The following is a 26,838-nucleotide window of genomic DNA, read 5'->3' on the forward strand; positions in this document are numbered from 1 at the left end:
GGCAAAAGACCTGAACAGACATTTCTCCAAAGAAGATATACAGATGGCCAACAGACACATGAAAAGATGTTCAAAATCACTAACTATCAGGGAAATGCAAATCAAAACTACAATGAGATATCACCTCACGCCCGTCAGAATGGCTATAATTAACAAAACAGGAAACAACATGTGTTGGAGAGGATGTGGAGAAAAGGGAACTCTCATACACTGCTGGTGGGAGTGCAAACTGGTGCAGCCACTATGGAAAACAGTATGGAGATTCCTCAAAAAATCAAGGATAGAACTACCATATGATCCAGCTATTCCACTGTTGGGTATTTATCCAAAGAACTTGAAAACACCAATTTGCAAAGGTACATGCACCCCTGTGTTCATTGCAGCCTTATTCATGATAGCCAAGACTTGGAAGCAACCTAAGTGCCCATCAAGGGACGAATGGATAAAGAAGCTGTGGTATATATACACAATGGAATACTACTCAGCCATAAGAAACGATGAAATCCAGGCATTTGTGACAACATGGATGGACATTGAGGGTATAATGCAAAGTGAAATAAGTCAGAGGGAGAAGGTCAAATACTGTATGATTTCCTTCATTAAGTAGTAGATAATAACAACAATAAACAAATACATAGGGACAGAGATTGGATTGGTGGTTACCAGAGGGGAAGGGGGGAGGGAGGAGGGTGAAAGGGATAATTTGGTACATGTGTGTGGTGATGGGTTGTAATTAGTATTTTGGTGGTGAACATGATGTAGTCCATGCAGAAATAGAAGTACAATGATGTACACCTGAAATTTTCACAATGTTATAAACCAATGTTACTGCAATAAACAAAAAATATAAAAAAATAAACATAAAAAAAATAAAAAAAATAAAAAAAAAAAAAGAAAAGTATACTGTGATTGCAAGGTGTTATGTTACAAAAAAAAAAAAAAAAACCTGTCATGTTCAGCTACTTATCTCTGTGAATGGTAATTTTCTCCATATTGTGTGGCTAATATCAAATAAATAAAAATTTGGATGCTAAGTTAAATTTTCATGTTCATCAAAGAAGCTTTACTTAGGGCATTTAAATGTATTTTATTAAATGCATTTTAGGAACTATATTTTACTAAAGCATGACTTTCACCTCTTTTATAAATTGGGATTTCAGATAAAATTTCATTTGACAAGAAGAAATTCTGCTTAAAACAAACAGCAACAACATGTTTTACAAGAATTGTAATATAAAATATTTTTCATTTGAAAATTCCTCTTGTTGGTTAATCAAGATGGCCTCAATTCCATAACAAGACTTATAATCCATTCCTGTGCAGTCGGGAACGCTCCCAAAGGCAGACTATCTATTCTGAAAGCTAAAGAGACTTTCCCATGCGTGAAGATGACTTCATTTACTGTTTTTTCTTTTCATAAATTTATGTTTTTAGTATTGCTCATGTCAACATAAATTATACAAAATCTGAAGTTTTTAATTCTAGTTGATTGGATTTTTATGGTTTATATGTCCCTATAGACACAAGTTTAACAACTTTTCTCTTTTCTGTACTTGGAAAGATTTAAGAGTCCCATAGTTGCTGATAGAGTTTGTATGGCAGATTACCAAGGGAAAATATTGCTATACGAAACCAGACTTTTCTCCCTGACATTTAAGGTTCTTCATGGCTGGACATTGTTTTTATCAAACTAGACACTGACTATAGCATTTCAGTCACCGTGTCCTCAATTGTCTCAGAAACAGATTTGGATGTTCAAGAATGTCAAAAATGGTGGGTGAGAATATTCAGCTGAGCCAGTTAAAATACTAAGACATCTGCTCACCTTATAAAGGTTGTGTACCAAGGCAGTCATAGCAGATGGTGATGGTGGCCTGCCTGGCCTATAATTTGAAAGCAATCATGATTTTAGAATTGTCTTCAGAAAATCTGAAGTCATGTGGCTGAAGTTTTTGGGCAATATCTCTTATGACTCCAGCCAAACCCTAGCCTTCTCAAAGACAGGAATCATCCTTTGCAAACCTCAGCATGACAAAAACAGTGTCCTGCACGTGGTAAGTGGACATTGAACAAGGATTTGTTTACATGATTTATTTAAAACTGTTCACCTAATAGGGAAATCTTCTGAGGCCAGAGGCCCTGAGGATAGACTAAAGTTAGCTAACATTTGACGTTCTGGCATTGATTCAAGCTAGTTATAGCTTTAACAAATGTGAGCCTGCTTCTTCGTTTTGTTCGAAAGCCTATGGTGGTCTTGCCAGGTAATGCTCAAGCCACTTCAAAATCACAGCCCAACAGACAGGCAGTCTTTTGGGGACTCGCTTTCTATTTCCTCACTCAGTTTTCTTGATGCTGTCCTAGTAAAGTGTCTGTCACTTCCTCTTAAAGAACAGCGGGATGAAAGAACATGTGGAATTGATGTCAGGAGCAGCCATCTTCTCTTCAACTCCTAGCCCTGCTCACCTGGGCAGAGGAAGAAAAGCACTGAATTAGTCTGGGGCGAACCAAACTGTGGATGGAAAATACAGACAAGCCTGGGGAAGCCTGGAATTTTCAGAGAAAAGAAGAAAGAACCATTCTGATGCCACCAACAAAACAATCAACTGTTCTCTAGTCTGTGGGCTCTTGTTAACACCAGAGACCCTCAGGCATCTCCGGGAAGCGCCACTAACAGAACTGTGTACACTTTCCTTCCAGAAGGATGCCACAGAGTGGTGTGGGAAAATGGAGATGCCTCCTGTGTCCCTTGGAATCCTGATGAAAAAGACCCTAAGACACTGAGATGTGCATACAAGAGATTTAATGAGATGTATTCTCAGGAACAACTGTGAGGGAGCAAGGGTCGCAGGACTGAACAGAGAGTGAACAAACTGGGATGCAGTTGCAACAGTGGCCTCATCCAATCATTCAAAAGGCTCTAAAGCTTGAAAGTCCTCCAAAGGTATTCTTATTGAGGCAAGGAGTCTGAGCCTTCATACTATCCAACAGTGGCCAGTTACTGGATGTGGTCTGCCCCTGGGGAGGGGCATAACACCAGGCAAGGCAGCCTCCTTCATCAGAGGGCAATTCTCAGAGAGGGGTGTAGTGTTGAGCCATCAGCAGCCAACACTTCCAGCCACTTAGGAATGAGTGCCTAATACCTTAAGGGGGATCTGAGTGGCATGACATGGTTCCCCTGTCTCCACTCATCGAGACTAATTAGCGCCATCAGTAGAAATGATTAGGATTGATTCTGACCTGGGACTAGTTGTCATTACATTTCACCCACTGCTGAACAAACTCCTGACCATGTGCCAAACACTCCTCTACATAGAGTATCTTGTTGTATCATCTCAGCACTGTAAGGTCTTACTTATCTTATTGTGTACATAAAGAAACTGAGGCTTAGAAACATTAAATAGCTTTTCCAAGTTCACATTCCTAGTGAGAGGACTAATAGGATTGAATGTTAGATTCTTTTTTATCCAACGTGTTCTGAGCCAATTCACAGCATTCAAGGTCATATTTTATTGGTTGTGTTTTTATTCCTGACCATCCCACAGATATTTGGGGGAAGGTATAAAATCCATTTACATACAGAAGGGCAAGTGCATAATCCAGGGAGTTTAGGTTTCTGAAAAGTTTCTGAACGATACCAAACGGTGTGTCCAAGCACATACTTTCCAGGCCAATGAGGGAGGAAGAGGAGTTCATGCCAGCCAGGGAAACTGAATCAACATCATTGATCTGGGATTCTCATATCTGAACAAGTGGCCCTGGAAATGATGGACTGAAGCAACAGTGCTGGCCAGGAGATTACCTCCAAAAATAGCATTTATAGGACTCTTCTCCACAAACTTTCTCCCTGCATCTCATCTCCCCCGCGTCAAAATCCAGCAGCCTACAACAAAACCAGAGATTTATTAAAGGTTTGGAACTTGATTTGAACAGTGTTCTAAGTGTGTCACACACCAGCTTTGGCTGGCTTTTTTCATTTATCCCACTGTCTTTGCTGTTATTTCCTTTTTTGTCCCCTGACTTCTTCCCAGAATAACTACTATGTCTAGTTCAAAAGCATAGCATAGCAAATATTTCTCATCTCAACTACACAAAGGTACTAGGTAATTATGGACTGTACGGGAAACGGTTTGGAAGAAAAACAAGCTAGTCACTTAAAAGAAAAATCTAAAACAGAAATCATCCACAGGGACTATTTTTAAAATGTTTTCAAGCCTGTATACAGGACTATTTTCCTGTGACAATGACAATTTCATGTTCCAGCATGAATTTCCAGAATAGTACATGTGTATTGACAGTCTCAGTACCTAATGACCAAGAACAGTTTGTTCCTGAACATCTCTCTCCAAAACAGAGCAGAAGAGCTGGCTGCCTCCTTTCTCATTTCTGCCTTTCTCCACCAAGACGGGTGGGTGTTGTAAACAAGTAGAATTACCAAACTGGGCAAAATTTTCCCAGGCTTGGGAAATAAATATTAATTGAGAACAGCCAAAAGATTACCTCTTCTTTCTTATCTGACTTAAATTAACAAATTCCATGAAATAGGTGATAGATCCAGTCCACAGCCCAAAATACAGTATGCATTCAATAAGTATTTGTTGAACTCATAAATGCCCATCACCTACTCCATGAAACCTCTGAGAGAATTAATCCCTCCCTCCTCTGTGCTCTGAGAGCATTTTGCACATTTTTAATAACATTCTTATATACTGACTTTGGGTATATTTATTGAAAGTTTCTGTCTCTTCCTCTTGCCTTAAGGGCAGGAACTGGGCCTCATTCAATCTGTATCCCACACTTTGTCCTGCACAGAACAGGACTCAGTGTCAATGTTTTCCTGACTCTGGCGACTTACCATTTTAGGACCTATCAGAACGGCCTATGGAAATGGCAGGTATGCCAAAAAATTGGTGCTGGGGGCAATGGTAGCACTTTATATCTTGACAAGGAAGATGGATTCAATCCTGTTAAGTGCCCATGGCGATTACGTAGCACACTGCAATGCACTGTCTCATTTTGGCATTGCTGTCCTCCCCATGCCATCTGCAAGCAGCACAAAACTTTCAGGCTGGAATCCACAGGTTCCCATGCTGATGGCGTGCTTGGGTTGAAAGACAAGACCATTCAGGCTAAATCCAGACCCACCGCTGGCAGAAAAACTGTGCCGCCAAGAGACGCCAAAGCTTCTTAGTCCCAACCTGTGATGCAGTGACTTCGCTTCTCTGGGTGAATTTAGGAGTAGTTGAATGACCACGCATTTCCTGCCTCACTAAGTAATCATTCTCACCTCTTTGCACATGCCTTTGCTCACGAGAAGCAGTAACGTGGTGGTTAGAGGGTGAGCTCTGGAGCCAGGTGGCCTGGATTTGAATCGTGGCTCCACCATCTTCTAGTTGTGTCCCCTTAGGCAGGTTCTTTAACATCTCCGTGTTCATTTCTTCTGCTAAAAAAATGGAAATAATAATAATATTTAGATCACCGGGTTGGTGTGAAGATTAAATAAATGAGTTCCTGGAAAGCACTTAGAATAGGTATGCCACAGAATAATCACATAGTCATGTCAGCTATACAGAGGGCACTGGGTGTGGCATGATAAAGAGTCCGGAATTTACTCTGAGTGCATCAGTAAACCATTGGAGGGTTTTAATCAGGGGAGTGATGTTATCTGATTTATTTCTTAAATATCACTCTGACTATTCTGGGAAGCTGGATTTGAGGAGAAGGAGTGGAAATGTGGAGATGAGTTGGGAGGCTACCACAGTAGACCTGGGAAGAGGCGATGATGACTTAGAGCAAGCGAGGGCTTACTTTGCTAAGAGTAAAGATAGACAGAATGAGAAGGATGAGCTGTTTTGGTGGGGTAGAGCAATGAGATGTGCTGATGGAGTACATGTGGGAGGTGAGGGAATGGAAGAAATAAATAATGATTTTGGACTTCTGACTTTAGTCACAGATGCTTGGTGATATCATTTGGTGAAATATAAAAGATTAAAGGAGGAACATATTTGGGAAGGGAAATCAAATTTCCCTTGGGGAGTTCTAACTTTCAGACATCTATGAGAAGTCCAAATAGAACTTTCAAATAACCTGGATTTTAAGCCTGGAAATCATATGAAGTATCTATACGGAGATATAAACTCACATTGTCATATAGATACTTAAAGCCATAGAAAGACATGATATCTGCTATGTCATTGGGGTCAATGTAAATGAGAAAGGAGGATATAGTCCCTAATATTTTCAGGTCAGAGAGGAGAGGTATCACATGAAGGTGACTGGGAAGAGCCACCAGGGAGATAGGAGGAAACCTGGGGTGTGTGGTGTCCTAGAAACAGAGAGGGGAGACTGTGTGAAGGAGAGTGAAGTGGCCAGATGGGTCAAAGACTACTAGGTGATCTAGGAAGATGAGCACAGAAAACTGTTTATTGGATTTAGTGATGTAGAGGTCATACATGACTTTGACAAGAATCTTTTTGGTGAAGTAGTGGAAATTAAAGGCCAATTGGAAAGGAGTTCAAAAGTAAGTGGTGGTGAAGAAATGGAGATTTCTGGAGAAGGTTTAGATTGAAGGGGAAGAGTGAAAGAGAGTACAACAAAGAGAAAGATTCCATTTTTGATATTTTGACAGCTTCTTTGCCCCAATCTTCCCCTGACTCTCTTGCCCCACATCTGGGGGAGTGGATAAGAAAGCCCACATGCTCCCTCCCTTGGTGCTGATGGGGAAGTTCAAACCACATAACCCCCATCCAGCACTCAGGATCCCCCAGACCCCCCACCAAATCAATAAAAGCCAAAGCCACCCACCCTGCTTTGCTCTTGCTTCACTCCAGACCAAACTTGAGCCCTTCTCCTTGGGGAATCCTTTTGCTGTTTATTGTGTGAATAATAAACTTTATTGCACATCTTACTAGTGCCCATGTGTTATTCATGCCAATACCTGTAGAATTTCCTTGCAGAGGCTGCCCAGCATCCAGCAGTGGATGTACCAAATAAAATAGAGACAGAAGCAAGATGAGTGGTCAAGGGAAAATTGGGCATTCTGTTTTTATGGAGGCAAGAGGACACAGAATATGCTTTTATGCTGAATGGAAAAATTTAATGAAAGATGAGAGATTGGTGAAGCAGGAGAAAGAGGGAGTAACTGCAGGAGGAAAGTTCTTGAGTGGCCAAGAGGAGATGGGATCCAGAAGACGAGGGCAGAGGCCGGCCATCAATAGGAAGAGAGACACTTCCTCCACTTTAATAGAAGAGAAGAGGAATAGATGGCATTTCAATTCAAATATCCCATTCTTGAGCTGAATAATGTAAATGAGTGCAGGAGCAATGTGGAAGATGACAGGGAGTGACTGGGCCTGTGGGACGCTGGAGAGAAAATGTGCTTCTTCAGGATTCAAATACCAGATTTTACAAAGGGCAACCTGTCTATGGCCAGCTGTTTATAAACACTGGGGCTGCACATCGTCCTCCAGAATTGGTAGGCTTTCCCTTTTGCTCCCTCTGAATTACTCTTGCCATTTACTTCCCATAAAAGCATGAGACGACAAGGGCTATGCCTCTGAATATTCAGTAACAGCTTCACAGTGGTTGTCCAGATTCCCACTGCAAGCTCCCTCGCTGCACTTTTATCTTCATCCTAGGAAAGATGTGTTACTAAGAGAGTGCAGGAATTTCACTGATATCCACAAATAACAAGCATTTCAATTTTCATTTCTTTGTACTTCATTTCTTTAGTTTTTTTTTTTTCAAACTGCTTTAACAGTTGTCTAGCTATCTAAAGGCAAACTGTTAGTTATTGACTCCTTATACATTTTTTTCCTTGAGATTCATGAACTACATGTTCAAACTAGGAAAGCAATTCATAACTCCCCTGGGAACCAGCAAGCTGAATAGAAATTAGTATATTTCCACAGAAATGGACTCATTACTCTGCCAGTATTGCATACAGCTTTATGAATAATTGTTATAAGACAAAGAGATCTTACAGGAAGAAAGCTTTTGCATTTATCTTAGATTATATTTTTGCATTGAAAACAATTTATCCACTTGCGTTTAATTTGCTTTGGTATTAAGCTTGCTGTTTCCCCTCTGCTCAAAAGACAGGCACAGTCTAAAATTTGGAAATATTAAGGGAACTGAAAAAATATATTAGTATAAAATATATTAACAATTTAAAGTCAATAACCATTATATTTTTAAAATACAATTTCTAGAATTTTTTTTCACTCTAAAATGTAATCTAAATAATAATAGAATAAATTTGGGGCTGAGGAAAAGAAAAAGAAAACAGACATTTTCATGTCTGCTATGTGGTGGGCACTATTTTTGCTGTGTTAAATGCCTTACCCCTTTTGAAGTGGGTATTATATGTACAGATGAGAAAACTGAAGTTTAAAGAGTTTAAATAATTTGTCCAAAGTAGAAAACCAGAAAATGGCAAAGCTACAATGTAAATATAGGCCGCCTCATTTTGAAATTTCTTCTTTTGCTATTTCCCAAAATAGAGGTTAAAAGGAAGGTGAAGGATTCCCATTAAACTGAAAAACTCATAACATCAAGTAATTTTAGACTTTTGACATTTGATGATTGACAATGACAGAGTTTTCTCCTTTTAAATCACTGGAATTTGATATGGCTAATATTCAGGTAGAAGTCATGAATTTTAACTGTGGTGATTAATCAACATTTCCTTCCTTTAATCTAATCACTGTCTTTATGTTTGCATGGTCAGAAAGTAAGAGCAAAAAAAAAGGGAGGGCAGTTGAGGGTTATAGGAATCCCTGAGTGTAGTTCTCCCTGAGTAGATAGTACTGTCTACACTCCAGATCAGCACACCCAGGGTAACAGTACAGAGATTAGAGCCCACTAGGAAGTCAATTTTAAAAGAGTCTAGAAAGGGCAGTTTGTTTGATGAATGGACCCAATATCTTTAAATAAAAAACAAAATAAAGCAACCTCACACTATTATTTTAAAGGAACATTCACATCTGTGCCACAATGACTGATATACAACATGTCAATGCAGTCCTTTCACCTGTCTATCTTTAACTGACCATACAGCATTGAACTACTTCTCATCCCAAGAGGTTAACAGTGAAAGTTTTTACAGCTCTTATTAACAAGGTGAATTTTACAGTTGTTGCTTTTGTGGAGGTGTGATGCTGTGATTTATAATAAGAATTGTGTATTTGGTCTTCCACCCCACTTCTAGCACAGAGCTCCTAAAACTCTTGGAATTTCCTGTGACAAGAGTGATAAAGGTGTCTTTTGTTATGTTGATGAGGTTACTTTCTAACCTAAGGATGAGGTCTGGGTGCCAAGGGAACCAACCATGTTGGTTGGAACTTTTAGTACACCCCCAACCTCTGGGGAGGGGAGAGGGGCTGGAGGTTGAATCAATCACCAACGGCCAATGATTTAATCATTCATGATTATGTAATGAAGCCTCCATAAAAACTCAAAAGGACAGGGTTCAGAGAGTTTCCAGGTTCGTGAACATGTGGACACGTGGAGAGAATGGTGCACCTGTGTTACCGCACAAAGAGCACGATCTGCTCTCCGCAAGACAAAAGCCAATCATCAAGAAGCAAGATGGTGACAGAGAAAGAACATTTTATTACAGCTTGCTAGCAAGGGGGAAGACGGCCGACTAATGTCTGAAAGAACCATCTACATGGGGGCACAGAATCTTGATCAGTTATATAGGCCAGTGAGTTACAGGGGAGGAGGTTTAGGAATGTTGACCCCCTGGTGTTACTGACTAGGAGTGGCCACACCAGATGGAATCTCTGTCCAAGGGTCATCACATTCCTAAGGAACTCAAAAGAACAAAGTTATCACCTTATGACAGCTGGGAGGTACATGTACAAGCAGGGGTCATAAAATCTGCAGAGCAGTTGGATCTCCTGGAGGGTGCATACCTAGCTGGGTTAGTTAGTCAGAGATCATTCAAAGTTACAATATGGTTTCTTTTCTACAATATGGCTTCCTTTATGTCAACATTGTGTTGAGCTGGTATCACCTGGAGACGGCATGGAAGCTCCTCACTCCTTTCCAACACCTTGCCCTATGCATCTCTTCCATCTAGTTGTTCCTGAGTTATATCCTTTTATAATAAACCTGTTATCTAGTAAGTAAAATGCTTCTCTGAGTTCTGTGAGCTGCTTTAGCAAATTAATTGAACCCAAGGAGGAGGTCATTAGAACCTCTGATCTACAGCCAGACAGTCAGAAGTACAGGTAATAACCTGGACTTGCAATTGGCATCTGAAGTCCAAGGCGGGGGTTGTTGGAACCTCTGATCTATAGTTAGTTGGTCAGAAGCGCAGGTAATAACCTGGGGTTGCAACTGGCATCTGAAGTGGAGGGAGTGGGGGAAGTCTTGCAGGACTGAGCCCTCAACCTGTGGAATCTGATGCTATCTCCAGCTAGAGAGTCTCAGAATAAAGTTGAATTGTAGGACACCCAGCTGGTGTATGGAGAATTACTTGGTGCTGTATGGGAAAATCACCCCTTCACATAATGGAAATTGAGTCTCAGAACCATTTTAGGAGGGGATTTTTGTTTTGTTTTGTTTTCTACTAAGTTTTATAGCTGTTTCTTTAGTTGGTTTTACAATTTAGACATCTTAGACAGGACAGATAAACTGAGTTATTTTGCAGTAACAAATAACCCCAACATCTCAGAGGCTCAATGCAACAAAAGTTATTTCTCCTTCACGTTGCACGTCCATTGCAGATTGCCAAAGAAAGCAGATGAGGCAGCCACCAACCTTGTAAGTCGCCCTGACAGAGGGAAATAACACGGCAAATTCCAGACCAGCTCTCAAGGTTTCTATCCAGACTGTACTATTTCTTATTTAACTGACCAAGGCAAGTCACGTGACCAGAGCTAACTTCAGAGGAGGACGGAAGTGCAATCCTAAAACGAGTACAAGAGGCAAACCAGAAATATTTGGTAGAAAACTCTAATAACCTCACCATAATCATTTCTTTTCCCTAAATCTTTCTATTACCGGGCAGAAAGACAATAAGAGATAAAATATCAGAAGTTAAGAATTCAATCAGCAAACTAAAGAAAAAGAAAAGTCCACCTAGAATGATGTGTAAATTGGGCCCTGAATTGAGAACAGAATTTCTTTGCAAAGGAAAGAGAGGGAGAACATTCCACTTGAGAATGGATCCTTGGGAACTCAAAATAAATTGTTACATAGAACTAAGATTATACATGTTGTTGTGCCCCTGTATTGATCCACAAAGGTTTATTTAACGCATTTGTAAAAAGAAAATTTGAATTACAAATAGTGTTGGCCTTGAGTTTGGGGATCTAGGAGCAGGAAACCTTATAGTTAAATTAAAAAATAAAAGGAAGTAGAAAGGGAAAGCTTCCATTCCTGTCTTTGAAACACAGGCTTGACCCTATGCAACATTTTTAATAGATAAGGTTGATGCTGGTACCTTACCCCTGGACCACCAGATACCATTGTCCTCACACTGTCATGAACGACACAGAGTCCTCTACCCAGAACTGTTGTAATCTCTAATATGGTGCCAAGATCCAAAATTATTTTCTCCCTCATCCGGTACCAATTCCCTCTAATTCAGCGCACTGATCTCAGTTAACCATTAAGTGAAAAGGTGTGGTTTAGTGGGAAGAGAAGCTAAGCAGCTAACCATCAGGGCATATGGGTTCTAGTCCCAGCTCTTGAAAATACTTCCTGGGTTACAATTTTGTGGTATATTTTATGAGTTTTAATTTATTAATCCACAATATGGAAAGGAAAATATAAAAATAAGAGCTGCCACAGAACCAAATGAGATAGTAGGAATAAGTCTTCTTTTAAAATTCTAAAAGCGGTATAAAATTATAAGATGTGGTTATTGTCATCATTATTATATGGTAAGCAATCTGATTAAAACAGGGTATACTAATATTTTTTAAACTGACTCTTATATAACCCACACTGAGATACCTGTATCTTCACAAGCGGAAGCTTATTATTCCAACCATTGAGTTTCTTGAAAGCAGAGACTGTTCCTTCCATCCCTGTCAGTCATGGAACATAGTTTATACTCAACAAATGTCGCAATACTCCTGGCACAAAGAGGGAACAGCACGAGCTAAAGGATGCAGCATAGGCTATGAAACAGAAAGCAAGAAAACCATCCTGAAAGGGACTAAAGGACTGTGCATAACGGGAAGTGTGTGGAGATCAAGTGTCACAGGGTTGACAGTGGGTCCATGTCACTGGGGGCCCTGAAAGACAGGAATAGGAAGATGGAATTTACAGAGCAGGCAGCAGCAGGGAAACATTCCAATAACCAGCCAGAGCAATTATACAAAAGCCACAGAAGCTGATGTCCAACTGTTCTCAGTCCCTAAGTAATCAACCTGTCAGGAGGATCATTTCTTATCAAATTTTTAGGCATTCCTTTGTAAACAATTGGCAAGTTTCTAAATGGCTACAATTCTCATATTCCTGTATGAAAGGATTTTCCCTTTCATCCTCCCATTTGCTTTTCTTCTCTAGTTTAACATATACTTTTACACATTTTCCTGTACAGCTTAAAACTCAAGTAGTTACTATGTTGGCTGTGTACCTTGTTCTGAGATGCTTTACATAAACGCAAATTACATATGCACAGCATAAGTTAATGAGAGCTTTGAATGAAGTGTTTGATGGATAGAAAAGGACATATAAAGAAATGTTAGTGCAGCTTTTGCCAATCAAGGACAGGATCAATCACCAGTAATATGGACATCCTAACTAGACAGGTTGATTAATGTGGTGGAGATATGGATTCTTCCTAGTCCTTCACTTGTCTTGTGCTCTACATAAACAATAAGACCTCTTCATACAGAATTTTCTCCACTTAATCAGGCAAACTTAAGGCACAGAACCCCAATAACCTCCAGGAAGAGCCTTTCATCTTTGAACAGAATTGGTTAAGAGAGACTTCACTCTAATTTGAGAGGAAAAGAGTAAGATTAGAGAGGGACTATTTCTCCCAATAAATTTTTTTAAAGAATCATATTTGTGATAGATTTAAGTCACACTCTAGGTCAAAGAATATCCCTTACATACATAGATATACATAGCATATCTCAACCTAAAAAATTCTATGATGCGGGTCTTATATTACTCCTCTGGCATTTCCTAGTGCATTAACATTATTTCTGTAATGGGCCTCTATTTCACTTATATTTCAAAATCAGAGTTTTGAGAAAAAGAATATGGTGTGATCTCATATCAGTAATTTCCAAACAGCACTTAGCCCAGCAAAAATCACTTTTTAAGGTAAATTTCCAGCTGAGTAATAAAGAATAATGATCTCAACATCTAACTTCTAATTATCTCCTTAGGAAATAAGATTAGGGAAGTTATAAGTTAAAAAACCGTATAGGAAGATACATTTCTTGACTTTAAATTATCATGTCACTAGCCAGCCTAGTCAAATGGGAATAAATTCAAGGATGGTAGCTAAAATGGAGCTAGAAGAAAGCCCTAGTTATTTACCTTTACATTGCAAAGGCTGATGAGTGGCCCTTCCTTTACTCTACCTTTTCTTTCTACCCTTCGTTCTGGCTTAAATGGCTCTCCGTAGATTTCGTCTGGTTTAAGTACTCTATGATTTAGAAAACCACAGTGTAGTAGATAGTGTTTTCTAAAACTTTTGCCACAGCAATATTTCCATATTTCTACATCCTCTTCCAGAATATTGCCACTCCCCATTAAGAGATAGAGTCTATTTCCCATCCCCTTAACTGACTTGACCAAAAGAATGTGATGGACACGGTGCTGTGTGGCTTTTGATGACAGCTTACAGAAGATACTATGGCTTTTGTCTCAGAATGCTTGCCCTTTTCATCCAGCCACCATGCTGTAAGGAAGCCCAAATGAGCACTTTCAGAGAGGCCCATATGGAGAGGAACTGAGACCTCTGACCAAGAGCCACATGAGTGAGCATGAAAGCAGATGCTCCAGCCTCAGTCAAGCCTTCAGATGACTACAGACCCACTTGACATCTTAACCGCAACCTCATGAGAGAGCCTGAGTCAGAACCACACAACAACTATGTTTGTTGTTTTAAGCCATGAAATTTTGAAGTAATTTGTTATGCAGCAATACTAAACTAATACATCTTCCTGTCAGGGTTACATGAATGGAGACAATAACCTTTTGACCATACACAAAACCAGAAACAAAACATATGAAAGGGAAAGACCCAGAGAAGGTGGTGAGGGAGAAAAGAAAAAAAAAAAAACAGCAACCAGAGAAAGAAAGGCATTGTGTTTTCACGGCATTCTTTAAATAACTCCATGAGCTAAGGGCAATTGAAGTTATACTCAGCTGCCTGTGACTGCTGAAAGCTCTTGAATCCCATGTCCAAGGATTCTGCTTCGTAAGACTCTCCAAAAGAGACCTATATCCAGGGAAACCAGAAAATACCCTGCCTTTTCAAGTACAATAGGGAAGCAAAGGACTTTCAAAAATTAGAATTTTTGCAGCATAAAGCAATTCATTTTTCATACTCATGACAATTCTATTTTGTTCTATTAAATGATTTGCATGAAAACCTTATGACAGGATGCCAGTAAAAGTGCAGAAGAGGTCTCATCCTTATTTCAAATGCTCTCAGGATCTCTGGAAAAGGAGAATGTGCCAATGTAGGCAATACCCTGACCTTCAGCAAACCACAGCAGTGATTTTTGTGACATCCTGGGAACCATTATGAATAATAAGCAACTTCTGAGTGAAGTTGAAAAACAAAAGTGGTGATGCCATATTTTAGACTTTCCTAGAAATTCTTGAGATCATATGTATCTCAGAATTCAGAACTTCTTTTATTTTAGAAAAGTAATCTGTGTATTATCACAGTACCCCAAAATCAAGATTAGTAATATTTCCACAGAAAAATAAATGAATGTTAACACTAAATAAAGTGTAAGTAGCCTCAAATCTGTTCAGGTCAATATTTTTTTCCAAATAAGTTTTAGCACCACACTTATGAAAAATATTTTGATGTTCAGAGCCTTTAGGATTTTAAAATTGCAAATGAGGGATTATGGACTATAACGACAAAAATATCTACAATTTGTTGGAGATTTAATTTGTGCCAGTGAGTGTGTTAATCTTATTTATCACCCTGCCCACCCTGTGAAAATGATAACATTGAGGACCATAGAGGTTAAGTAGCATTCCCAAGGTCACAGGACTAAAAAGTGGGCTGATTTGGGATTCCATCTTGAACCAGACTTCAAATCCCCTGCCTTTAACCACTCTATCATATTACAACAGATACAAGCTTTGTTGTTCTTTTTTTTTTTCCTTTTTTGGTTTCTTTTATTAAAAATAATAACAATGTTAAAGAATTTTTACAAAATTACTTGTATTTTGCCATCCTGACTTTAGTTATCACCTTTGTTTATCTTGTTATAGGTCTTATATCAGGATATACCTTTCCAGGAATAGCTATGGAAATTAGTAATTTCACTCGGGGTGGAGGTATAGACAGACATAGGTGAAGGTGACCATGATTTGAGATTGAGAAGAAGAAACAGCTAGAGAAGAATGCAAATTATTTCCCCCACTTTTTTGGATAGTGAAGATGTTAAGAAGTTTCCTCTGCAAATACTAAGCATTATTTCAGGCAGAAATTTAGGTTTTCCAGATGACATAGGAACAGAACCAACTAAAAAATGACAACAAAGGACCAACTAGCAAAGAGCTAGGAAAGGGTCTCAAATCAGAGGATTTCTGGGAGAATTACACGTTTCAGAGCACAGTGCCAAAGTGATCTAGTGGAATACCAACTATGGGACTCCAGCAAAGTGGGTCATTGAGGGCAGTTCTGCACCATAGATCTGCATAGTATAATATGTGTTGATGATTTCAATCCAAGAAACCTCTTTCTAAAACATCGTCTTAGGACTGCTAGCAAGTGGAGAATCAATGAGCTGTCCTACACAGCCATTGTCACAAGAGCTGGGGAAGTCTCCAAACAAAGTGAAATATTCTACTCCCTTCTGATTCCAGCTCTGCAGCAAACCAACTCATAAGGGCAACATCTTTGACACAAAGGCCACCCACGCATGAGACTTAAAGCCATCTTAAACATTTGCGTTGTGTAACAACTATATTAGGACGAGACAAATTTATACCTTAAACCAAAGCTTCTCCATGAAAACCATCATGTGGGTAGTATTTCGATGTAAGTATGTGAGTACTAAAAGTACTAAATACATCAGTTTGGGCACAAGAATTGGGATACCTTTAACCAAGAAGATAATTACCGTCTTAAACACAAAAGCAATGATTAAAGTGTCATAGTTTGCACTGATCAGCTACTCCACACACAGGAAAAGCACCAAGATTGGCAATCAGTTGTAAATATTAGAAAACAGGAGCCGGCCCATGGCCTAGAGGTTAAGTGCGCGCGCTCTGCTACTGGTGGCCCGGGGTTCGGATCCCGGGCGTGCACCAACGCACTGCTTGTCCGCCTATGCTGAGGCCGCGTCCCACATACAGCAACTAAAATGATGTGCAACTATGACATACAACTATCTACTGGGGCTTTGGGGAGAAAAAGGGAAAAAAAGGAGGAGGATTGGCAATAGATGTTAGCTTAGGACTGGTCTTCCTCAGCAAAAAGAGGAGGATTGGCATGTATGTTAGCTAGCTCAGGGCTGATCTTCCTTACAAAAAAAAAAAAAACAAAAAAAACAGTGCCTTACAAATTCATAAGTCGGGGTAGAGCCACAGATAATTGTAGATAATAACCTTCTGTTAACTTAAATAAAATTGTTAAGCCTGTGTCAGCACATAAGAGCGTGGGTGGAATCTGAGCCTCTCTATATGATAAAGATGTCTGAAATTTGTATCTGTTTAGAGAAAACTAAATGTAGTTTAATTTTCTTATGGGCATTAATGCCTTTAAATGAGGCAGAGTAGCTGACTTGGAAAAAATTATTATTGAAAGATAAAAAACAAGTGCCTAATTCATGGGTTTGCTGATTATTTCTTACCTTCTGGAGACATTGGCTGCATTAAGTCTATGGCTCTGACACTGTAATTTCCTGGAGATGATAAATGTGATGCTCCTGACACAACACTATCAAATCCCAGCAATGCTTGGAATAGAGTTCCAGGCCTAAAAGAGTGTGATTTTAGGGCTAAAAAGCTGATACTAAATCTCTCATTTGTCCTTTCACAAGGACAATCTATTGAAAATATAATGAACAGGTTTTCATTCAAATATTGAAATATGGAGTATGAAAGACTAGTATTTCTCTTTTGGAGTTCAAATCCTTCCCATTTATCCCTTTATTTGCATAGCAAGCTCCTGTTTGTCCTCTAACATCCAGTCCCAATGTCCTCTCCTTCTTGAGCCCTTTCTAAACTGTGCCATGGAGTATGTGGCTCTCTTCTTGCTGTCCCCATGGGATTCTGCAAAGAAAATAGTGCTTATTTTTATTATGATTTATCTTTTTACAAGTTGTTCTTCAGTTATTAAAATACAGTCTTGTCAAGGATGGAATATACACTCTCCATATCATTTCTGAAGCCAAAATGATGCCTGGCATATATTAAGTTTTCATATTTCTGTTATATGATGAATATATGATGGGGGATGTAACTGATTGCCACCTCTGTACCTATCCCTGTGCTAAGCATTTTTGTTACATTGTGTCATTTACTTTCACCCTCATCACTGTGGGTATTATCATTCCCTTTCGGTCACAAAGGAAATCAGGCCCAAGGGGGTTATTACTGGCTTGCCTGAGCCCTAGATAGTGACAGAAGGAGAATAGAACCAAGGTTATCTGCTACCAAGCTTTTCCCACCCCAGCAATGGACAGTGGGAATATTTGCAGAGAGCTGTCAATGGGATTAAGCAATGGTCATTCTATTTTATTTCCATGGAACTGAACGGAGCATTGTAAGAGACAAATTAATGGTATGGATTGAGTAAAGTGAGTAGAATTTGTGATAATCTGGTGCAAATAAACACTTCCTAAGGGGTACAACTACATGCATCCAAGTGGCTATACATTAAATAAATTTAAAATTATACTGTCTAGATCAAGGAGAGTGAATATTTCTAGGAATGTTCATCATCTTTCCTTTTTTCACGTTACATGCAACACCATATTTTTGGCTCATTTTCGTCTTTAATCTCTCTGTTCACTTCAAAACTAGATACTGACTTTAGAGCAAAGAAATTGTCCTACACTAAAATGCATCCTCCCAAACACACCATGGCAACCAACAGAGAGTAACAGCTCAGGATGTATTTGTGGGGAAAGATGTATTGACCAGCAAATGCACACATAAAAACAGTGGATTTACCTATTTGTCTTGTTTGGTCCATAGCACAACAATCTATCGTGAGCTTGAACTAGATGATCTCAGAATGACTTTTCACCCTCTTTTCACTCCTGCCTCTCCTTGAGCACCTAAATCTAGAGATGGTCCTCATTGTATATCACCTCTAATTTCACAATGGCTCTATAAGGTGTATTTCTATGCCTTTGTGTAAATGAGGAAGCTAAGGCTCAGAGGCATAAAGTAATTTAGGTAAAGTCACCCAAAAAATAAATAAACAGTGCAGCAAGGACTTGAACCGAAGTCTATGTGACTCGAGAGCTCATACGCTGTCCACTATGCCCACGGCTTCTTGCAAACCTACCTGGAAAACAGTTACACCCTGATAAGAAAAGGAATTAAAAACTCTGCTATTATATTGTTAACCATTTACCAAGGAAACAATTGTTAGTACTCTGGGTATTTGAGGGTCGTTTTTTTCCTGACAGAGACAGTGATTGGGAGAGGAATGTCTTAGACGGTGAGGAGGAGGCTGGAAGAGAAAGCCCACATGAGGTTCAGGGCCTGTCATTTCAAATTGACAACACAGTTATTTGCTGTTCTTAACAATCCTAGCATTATTTGGGTTGTTTTTGAAGTTAAAAAAAAAAAAAAAAAAAGTCTTGCTAGTCACAACATTTTCATTAATTCTAGTGATCCCAGGTCAACCCGGTCCATGGAGATAGTTCAAAGGAAATCAAATTTTGGCCATGATCTGTGAAACATACCCCTCAGATACAATACGTATTTAAAGTTATGGAGGGAAAAACACATTTTACAGCAAGGTGATCTGCTGAAAACAAGTTAAAAAGTTTAAAGTAACAAAATTTTAAGCAAAATGATTAGTCTGCTTATATAAAAGTTTGTTGCTAAGCAACCACATCAATGGAATATTTCAATTATGATTTGAAGTTCTCAAGCTCCCCTTAGCAGTAACAAAAATAGACATTCCATGGCTAATGAAATCATCTTCTCATAAAATATAAAAACTTGAGACTAATTTTTTGAAACAATGTGTCCTAAAAACATGGCAACATATTAATATTAAAACATAGAGTGAGGGCCTAGTGACTACACTCTGTTATTTTCCATTGCACATTGACATTTTTCCACCAAAAACAAACTCTTGTGTGTATAGTCTACTGTGTTCTTTAACATTCAGTAAAATAATTGGATACGTATTTCCTTTTTGAAATCATAACTATAGTCATTAAGCAGGTGAGTGATGAGGCAGTTATACAACCTTCAGAGCTTCATATTTCTCTTTAAAGCGCAAATTCTTCATCTTTAGTTTTAAACACTCACATTTTTTTGTATAAAATAAGAATGAATTGAGATGCCTTGCTATTAATTACCTGTTATAAACTGTGACATCATTTTTACATTTGAATGTGTGTTTCCTTCTTCCACTTCCCCAGTTGGGATCTGCTCATCATTAAAATGAAATAGTAGAGGCTGGGCTTAGCAATGCCATGCAAAGTTGTCCAGCACGTTTCAACTATACCTGACTGGGGTATAGTCAATAGGGATAATCAATCCCTAGGAAATGATTGTTGCTTCTCTCCTTAACAATTTAAAAATTCTCTTTACGAATGGATGAAATGTTATCTGCTTATAACCAGTTTCAGAAACTAATATTTCATTTAGATTAAAAAATGAAAAGTAATATTGTATCTCTTAGCTTGGGATTCCCAGGAATAGATCTTGGAGCAAAGAGTCCAACGCAGGTAGTTAATATTGGAGGTGATCCTACCAAGGACAGGTAAGAGAGCGGGGGAGTGAGACAGAGGATGGAAGGGAGCCTAGGAAGTTGCATTATCAAGCAAATTACCACTTTGGGTAACTTGAACTTAATTCTGCTGGAGAGCTCTGGGAAATGGGGTAGGATATATGCCTTGGAGCTATCCCACAGAGGGGTCAAGAGGTGGGCTGTTTCTAGAAGGAGCAAAATCTCTCAATCCCTGGGACTTCCAGCAAGCCACATGTGCAGAGGAAGGCCTCAGCCAAAGAGATGCAAGTGGTGGCAGTTGGATTTCTGGCCAATATGCACTGAAACGGTGAAGTGTCTTGGGTGCTATGTGGAGTTAATGCTTCTGGGTATATCTATCTGTCTATAGCTGATGTGAATGGAGGATAAATAAAAAGATTCCTTGCCATTCATGTGGGATAATTCTAAGGCACGTGCTATAATGATGTTCAGGGTTTCGAGCTCCACATGCCCACAGCAATGCCCTGTTTAATAACACTTCTGGGCTTCTTTGTCTTCTTTGTCTCACTTCTTCTCCTGGAATCACATCCCTAATAAAGTACTTTCATTCACATCCTTGCCTCAGGGTCTGCTTCTGAGGAAAATCAACCTAAGATATTGGAAAATTATTTTAACTCGTGACCAAGATGTTTCCAAAGTAACAATCATTTTGTAGCAGAGACAGTAAGAGGCAAAATTGATTTCCATTACCAACACAAAAGTCAAGTTTATCTCTTCCTCTATTTTCTTCCACAAAATGCTCTACCCAGATTAATCATCTTACTTCTTACCTGTGTAACTCTTGTTGTACTGAATACCCAAATTTGACAATTGGACAATAGCATAGTCAAGTTGTTTTCTTGGCATCTCCAAAAAGACCACTATACCTGTCTCAGAACATATCAATAGTACAGTAACTATCTCATGTAGCCCTCTCCAGGAGACTCTAACTGCTGAGAGCTCTCTCTCTCTCTCTTACTACAATTCCACCATATACACTGCTGCTGACTCACTTCTTTGGTGCATAGCTGTAATGATATCACTTCCAAGTTCAAAACATTTGATGGTACCATGGTTCCTACAGAATTAAATAAAATTTCCTTGACTTGAAACTCAAAAACTTCCAAAATTAAACTCTGCCTTATATAATCAAAGCCAGCTTTCCAACAGCAAGTCCCCTACTGGACCCAATATAGAACTTTTGGGCATGTGCTATAGGTAAGTGTTAAGGTAACCAACCATCCCAGTTTGCCTGCAACTGACTGTCCCAGTTTTAGCCCTGAAAATCCCATGTCCCAGGAAACCCCTTAGACCCAAGCAAACTAGGACAGTTGGTCACCTTAGGTGTGACATTATATACTGCTAATGTATACTTATTTTTCATAGTATCAAGGAAACATCTATGCTCAAATAAATTAATGGCCCTATTTTGAATGACATGTGGTTGAAAGGAGGAATTTTACATGCCAAAACACATCATGAAAGTGGAGGGAATATAAACAAAGTGTGAGTTATAAAAGCAGAATTGTACCTTATTTTTCATCAAAATTAGAATCTTAGCACCTTATCTATTTCCTCCAAAATCTCTCACTACTTTTACCGAATATTTCATTAAACAGAAACTGCCTTCACCCCCAACAACCCTCAAAGCCCCTACATTTCTGAGCTTCAGCCGTTTGTTCCCACTGTTTCCCCCACCAACTGAAATTCCCCCCCGCCCCATTCCCATCAGCTCCCATTACATGGGATCCATCCTCCAAGGCTCACTCGAATGCTGCCACCCCCAGGAAGTCATTTCTGATTCCCTGCCCCCACCCTCAGATTTGGTTTTCTCTTCATTTAAGCCTTCACCCCATTTTGTTCCTTTTCCAAGGCACTTGGAGGAATTTCATTATTTTAAATGTATGTGGAACTATACCATCACATTTTAGTACAGCATCACCTATTCTTCACAGCTTCTCTACTGCCCCTGCACAAAGCAGGGATTCTTACCCTCATGGGACACCTGTAAAAGCTGAGGCAGATGGAGGATTAGGCCAGCTATCTGCATTTAGAGCTAGTGAGTGGTTGAACTGGAATTTAAGCCCAAAACTTCTAATTCGAGATCTAGATACTGCTCCTTACATTTATGTCCTTAAGCAACCCACTGGAGTTCAAATTATTTGAGGTATCAGAAACCACATATTGGTCATCATTATACTTTGGTAACAACATTTAAGTAAAAACTTTAATCCTGAAATCCAAATTCCTCCCTTAGGTAAACCTTATTTGCTGGTACTTATTGCTACAAATATACATTCTTCCAGGATAGTCTTCATTTGGATTTCTTGTAATTAGGTACCATATCTCTTCTTTAATATGTCCCCCAGGCCAAGGATACAGTTTTAAGAGCACCTATGACGCAGAGTTAATTATTATCAAGCTGATCTCTCCCCTCTTGATTACCTACAATGATTCACCATTTTTTAGTGCAGTGTTCCTCAAACTGTGATCTGTAAACCATCTGCAATAGAACCTTTCAGAGGCCTTGTTAAAAATGCAGATCTCCATACCCTACCTGAAATTTACTGATTCAGAAAACCGGGATATGTGGTTCAGAAATGATGACCCTTACAGTTAAAGTTTAAACTGAACTTAAAGATTAAAGTTTACCCCCCAATCCTGGCATGCAAAGTCTTCTTAAATATAAAGATATTACCTTCTATCAGAAACTTCTACTCCTGCCTTTCTCTCACTTTATAAATTCCAGCTCCAGTCAGAATATGACACCCTGTCTATTCTTCCACACCATTCCAATCCTACCCATTCCTGTAGGTATAATTCAAATCTCAGCTCCTCTGACATCACATCTCTCTCCCCTAGACCATCATCATTGTTGTTGCTGTTGTTGTTGTTGCTTTGGTTGAGGCACCATGCATATGCCAGGCATTCTACTAAACACCTTTTACACCATATCTCTTTAAATCCTCACAAAAACCTTATGGGATAAGTTCTACTATTATCTCCACTCTTAAGATGTTGAAACTGAAATCAAAGAGCTTTAATGACTTGCTAGAGATCACACCATCTGTGAGGGGCAGCATCAGGACACAGATCTGGTGTCTCAGATGCCAAAGCCCATACCTTTAGTAACTGCGCTGTGTGCTTCCCTCACCTCTGCCCTCAGTACAATGTATCCACTGTGATAGGCACCTGTCATTGTGACTATTGATGGTGTCAGTTCCTTGGGTGGCTGATGAGTAATGTAGCACACTGAATCATTCTTACCAGGAATGATGAAATCTAAATGAGGCCAATTCCTCAAACTGTCCTACTGGTTTGTCTTACCTTGATATAGAAGGGGAAAGGTTCATGAGCAGCAAAATGGTTTATTTTACTTCCAGTGACAGAATGGCCCGCTCTACAAACAAAAATGCTGTTATAACAAAGATACTGAATATGCACTTGATTTGTCAAGAAATGACAACAGGGCTGACCTTGTGGCCTAGTGGTTAAGTTTGGCCCACTTCCCTTCGGCTCCCAGGTTTGGCTCCTGGGTGTGGACCTACACCACTAGTGTCTACCATGATGTGGCAGCAACCCACATACAAAATAGAGGAAGACTGGCACAGATGTTAGCTCAGGACGAACCTTCCTCAAGCAAAAAGAGGAAGACTGGGGACAGATGTTAGCTCAGGATGAATCTTCCACAGCAAAAAGAAAAAGAAATAACAATGATGATGATAATAACAATGATAGATAACTAACATGTGTTATGGTCACTATAGACCAGGCATTATGGTTAGCATCTTTGTGCATTATCTAATTTTATTCTTACAACAATCCTAAAAAGTAGACACTATTACCACCATCCCATTCTACAGATGAGGAAACCTCGGCTCAGAGAAGTTAAATAGTCTGGACAAGACTATTTGGCTAGCTGTGTATAGCAGTTAAGTAGACTCAAACCTTGGTGTGCTTGATTCCAAGACTAAAGCTCGTTATTTTCTGCTCCATTAAGGAAAGCTCCTATTAGAGATTAATTTTGAACCAATGATTAGAAGTTACTTTTAAAAAATTTAAATACTAGAGAAATAAGCTCATTCAGCTCATAAATGAAGACCAGACCACAAGATTTATCTGTGGATATTAAAGGAAGATCAGAAAATAGGCTTACGGGTCACATCAATGAATGTCAGTAGCTGTCAGCTTGGTTTGGCACCTAAACACATGTATTTTATTAAAAGCCAACTTCATCTGGCTATAGAATCAAATGAGGCTGGCATTGGTCCAGAAAAATAACCTAAATTTCAGATTTCTTTCAAAATACTTGATATTTGTCTGTCAAGAATTATTTCCTCTCAATACCACAAAGCAGCTGTGTACACAAAATTTCCCTGTGGAAGAAAAGTTTCTCAAAGTCTGGCTAACAAAATAGAAATTTTGTTTTTCAGATAAAGCAAGCATTCTATTAATTTGGTTTTACCTTTAATATTTGTATCATAGAAGGACGGGGTAAGCAGAAGACTGGGAAACATTAGAAGACAGTACTGATTTTACTTGATATTCCTTTGCAGACGCTCTGTTCTCAGTTTCCTCCTCTGCCACCCCTTTCCACCTCAGGGAGCAGGAGACCACAGAGCCCACCCTCAACATCAAACATAAGTGATGGAGACCTCAAGAAAGTTGGAATTTGCTTAGCATGAAAAACTTCCTAGATATACCTCCGCAAAGTTAAGACACAATGTTATGGCTAGGCTATGTCCACCACATCCTAAAACCCTCTCTTGGGATAAGGTAGCATCTTTCTCATCTAGAAATTTAGCATAAACATTTCCATTTCTATGGGGAATCTATGAAAAAATAAGTCAAGTTAGTAAATGACACATAAAAGTTTTCCAATATTCTAAAGTGTTACACACACTGTACCCTTCTCATTTGTCATCTCGATAAAGCTTTTTATTACTGGGTACATAAGGAAAGTTGTTTTGTGTGACTGATTAAAACCATATTTTCCCTGGCTAAGGAATTTTATAGGCTGTCTCCAGGTGGGATAATGGATCGCATTCGTTAATCCACTCATTTCAGGCGGAAGCTTCACATGGCACTTCCTAATTTTAATATACTTCATAAATTTACTCTGCTCTCTAAACCTTCTGCCTCAAATGTGCTTGTTTCTTTCTCAATCTATTTTGCTTCTTCAATATGCATTGCCTGCCATTCCTCCCCCTGAATAATCTTTCCACTGCTTGTCAAAGAACCATCCCTATTGGAGCTCTCCCAAATAGGTCCTTTACTTGACTCGTCTTCTCATATACTCTGTTGTTTTACCCTCATTTTTAGTGAAAGCATCCTACTATACCTCATCTCTCTTCATTCTCTCTCTGGTTGACATTAGTTAGTTTTGTAAACGTATTTATTATTTACAGAGATTCAGTAAAGATATATCTTTAGGGATGTGGCATGAATGATGTTAAACACAATCAAATTTCACTTTCATTTTTCTTTTTCAGAAAAATTAAGGGCTCAAGTATTATTCTGTACATAAAAGCTGTTGAGCTTTCAGGCAGTTTCTCCAGATTCCTCCAGTATATGAGCAGGCATAAGAGTAAGGCAGGGAGGTGGAAGCAGCCTTGGTGTATCCCCAGGGGAAGATGATAACTTTGGGGTTCAGTTTCTGTGGAATGTTCGCAGACAGAAGTGACAACTTGAAGCTCCCTCCCAAAATTTCAACGTGGTGTTTGCTTTGGGGCAAAAAATAAAAACTACATTTAATATCCTGGTATAGTTTCTCAAAGTTTTTAAAATTATATGTGAATTTAGAAGGCTGTGCCAGAGTTTATGGCTCAAAAAGCCAAAATACTTTAGAAATAAAACTAACCAGCCCTTTTAAGCACAATTCATCATTTCCCACGCCGATATTGGTTTAGCATTAGAGCGGCCCTATTTAAAAGCTTGGCGTGTCTCCTCTCATCTCCCTCTGGCCCGGGGACTGACTCTCAAGGCCCAACCACTGGAGTCACTAATGTGGTTTCCTACTCTATCTGCCCCTTAAAATCATCTGAAGAACTCTAAAAAAAACTCATGTCCAGGCCCCACCCAGACCAATTAAATTAAAATCTCTGGGGGTGCTAAACGGTCATGGGTGCTTTTTAAAATCTCCCCATGGGATTTAATAGGCAGCTGGAATTGAGAACTATTGCACTTGACATAGGACACATGTATGCGATCCCTCTCTCATTAGCACATTGATTGAAAATTTAGTCAATTGATTCTTTGTGCCTGGAAATTCAAGGATGGAAATTCTCAATAAGTGAAACCCTTTGTACTCAGAAGGAAGAGTGGAAATGTTATCAGACTGCAGAAGACAAGCTTGAGGGGAAAGGAGAAAGGACATTGCCCCTGCTCTCGGGGAGCTTACAGCCTCCTGAGGCTGCCCAATACAAATAGGCCTACATAAATATATATAATTATAAATTGTGACAAATACTATGAAAAAAAAACACAATAAGCCTAGCACAAGGAGGCCATGACCTAGAATGAGGTCTCAGGGGAGAATTTTCCTGAAGCTGAGTTAACTTGTGTGTGTGTTTGGAAAAGGATCCCCCAGATTGAAACAACACATGAAAAGTCTCTGAGGGGAACCGTCTACAGCCCATTCAAGAAACAGAAATGCCAGCTATGGCAGGAAGATGACCAGCCAGTGAGAGGTGGGCAGGGATTAGATCATAGAAAGGTTGCTCCATCATGTGATG

At 39.2% G+C, this 26,838-nt stretch overlaps 1 long non-coding RNA gene across 4 annotated transcripts in view; it reads right to left on the reverse strand.

The window, feature by feature from the left end:
* Positions 1-26,838, reverse strand: part of LOC147916842 (uncharacterized) — a 121,197-nt gene that overhangs the window by 9,919 nt on the left and 84,440 nt on the right. For 2 of the 4 annotated variants that reach the window (XR_015552479.1, XR_015552481.1), the window contains exons 4-5: positions 5,285-5,440; positions 3,800-3,880 (exon numbers count right to left, since the gene is read on the reverse strand). This is a non-coding gene — a long non-coding RNA (uncharacterized LOC147916842). Of the gene's footprint in view, positions 1-2,337; positions 2,464-3,799; positions 3,881-5,284; positions 5,441-26,838 lie in introns of all 4 variants that reach the window. The other 2 variants (XR_015552480.1, XR_015552482.1) reach the window with 2 other exon arrangements.

This window comes from Ceratotherium simum, chromosome 6, assembly GCF_057802395.1.
Source record: "Ceratotherium simum simum isolate JZ-2026a chromosome 6, ASM5780239v1, whole genome shotgun sequence".
NCBI classification, from domain to species: Eukaryota; Metazoa; Chordata; class Mammalia; order Perissodactyla; family Rhinocerotidae; genus Ceratotherium; species Ceratotherium simum.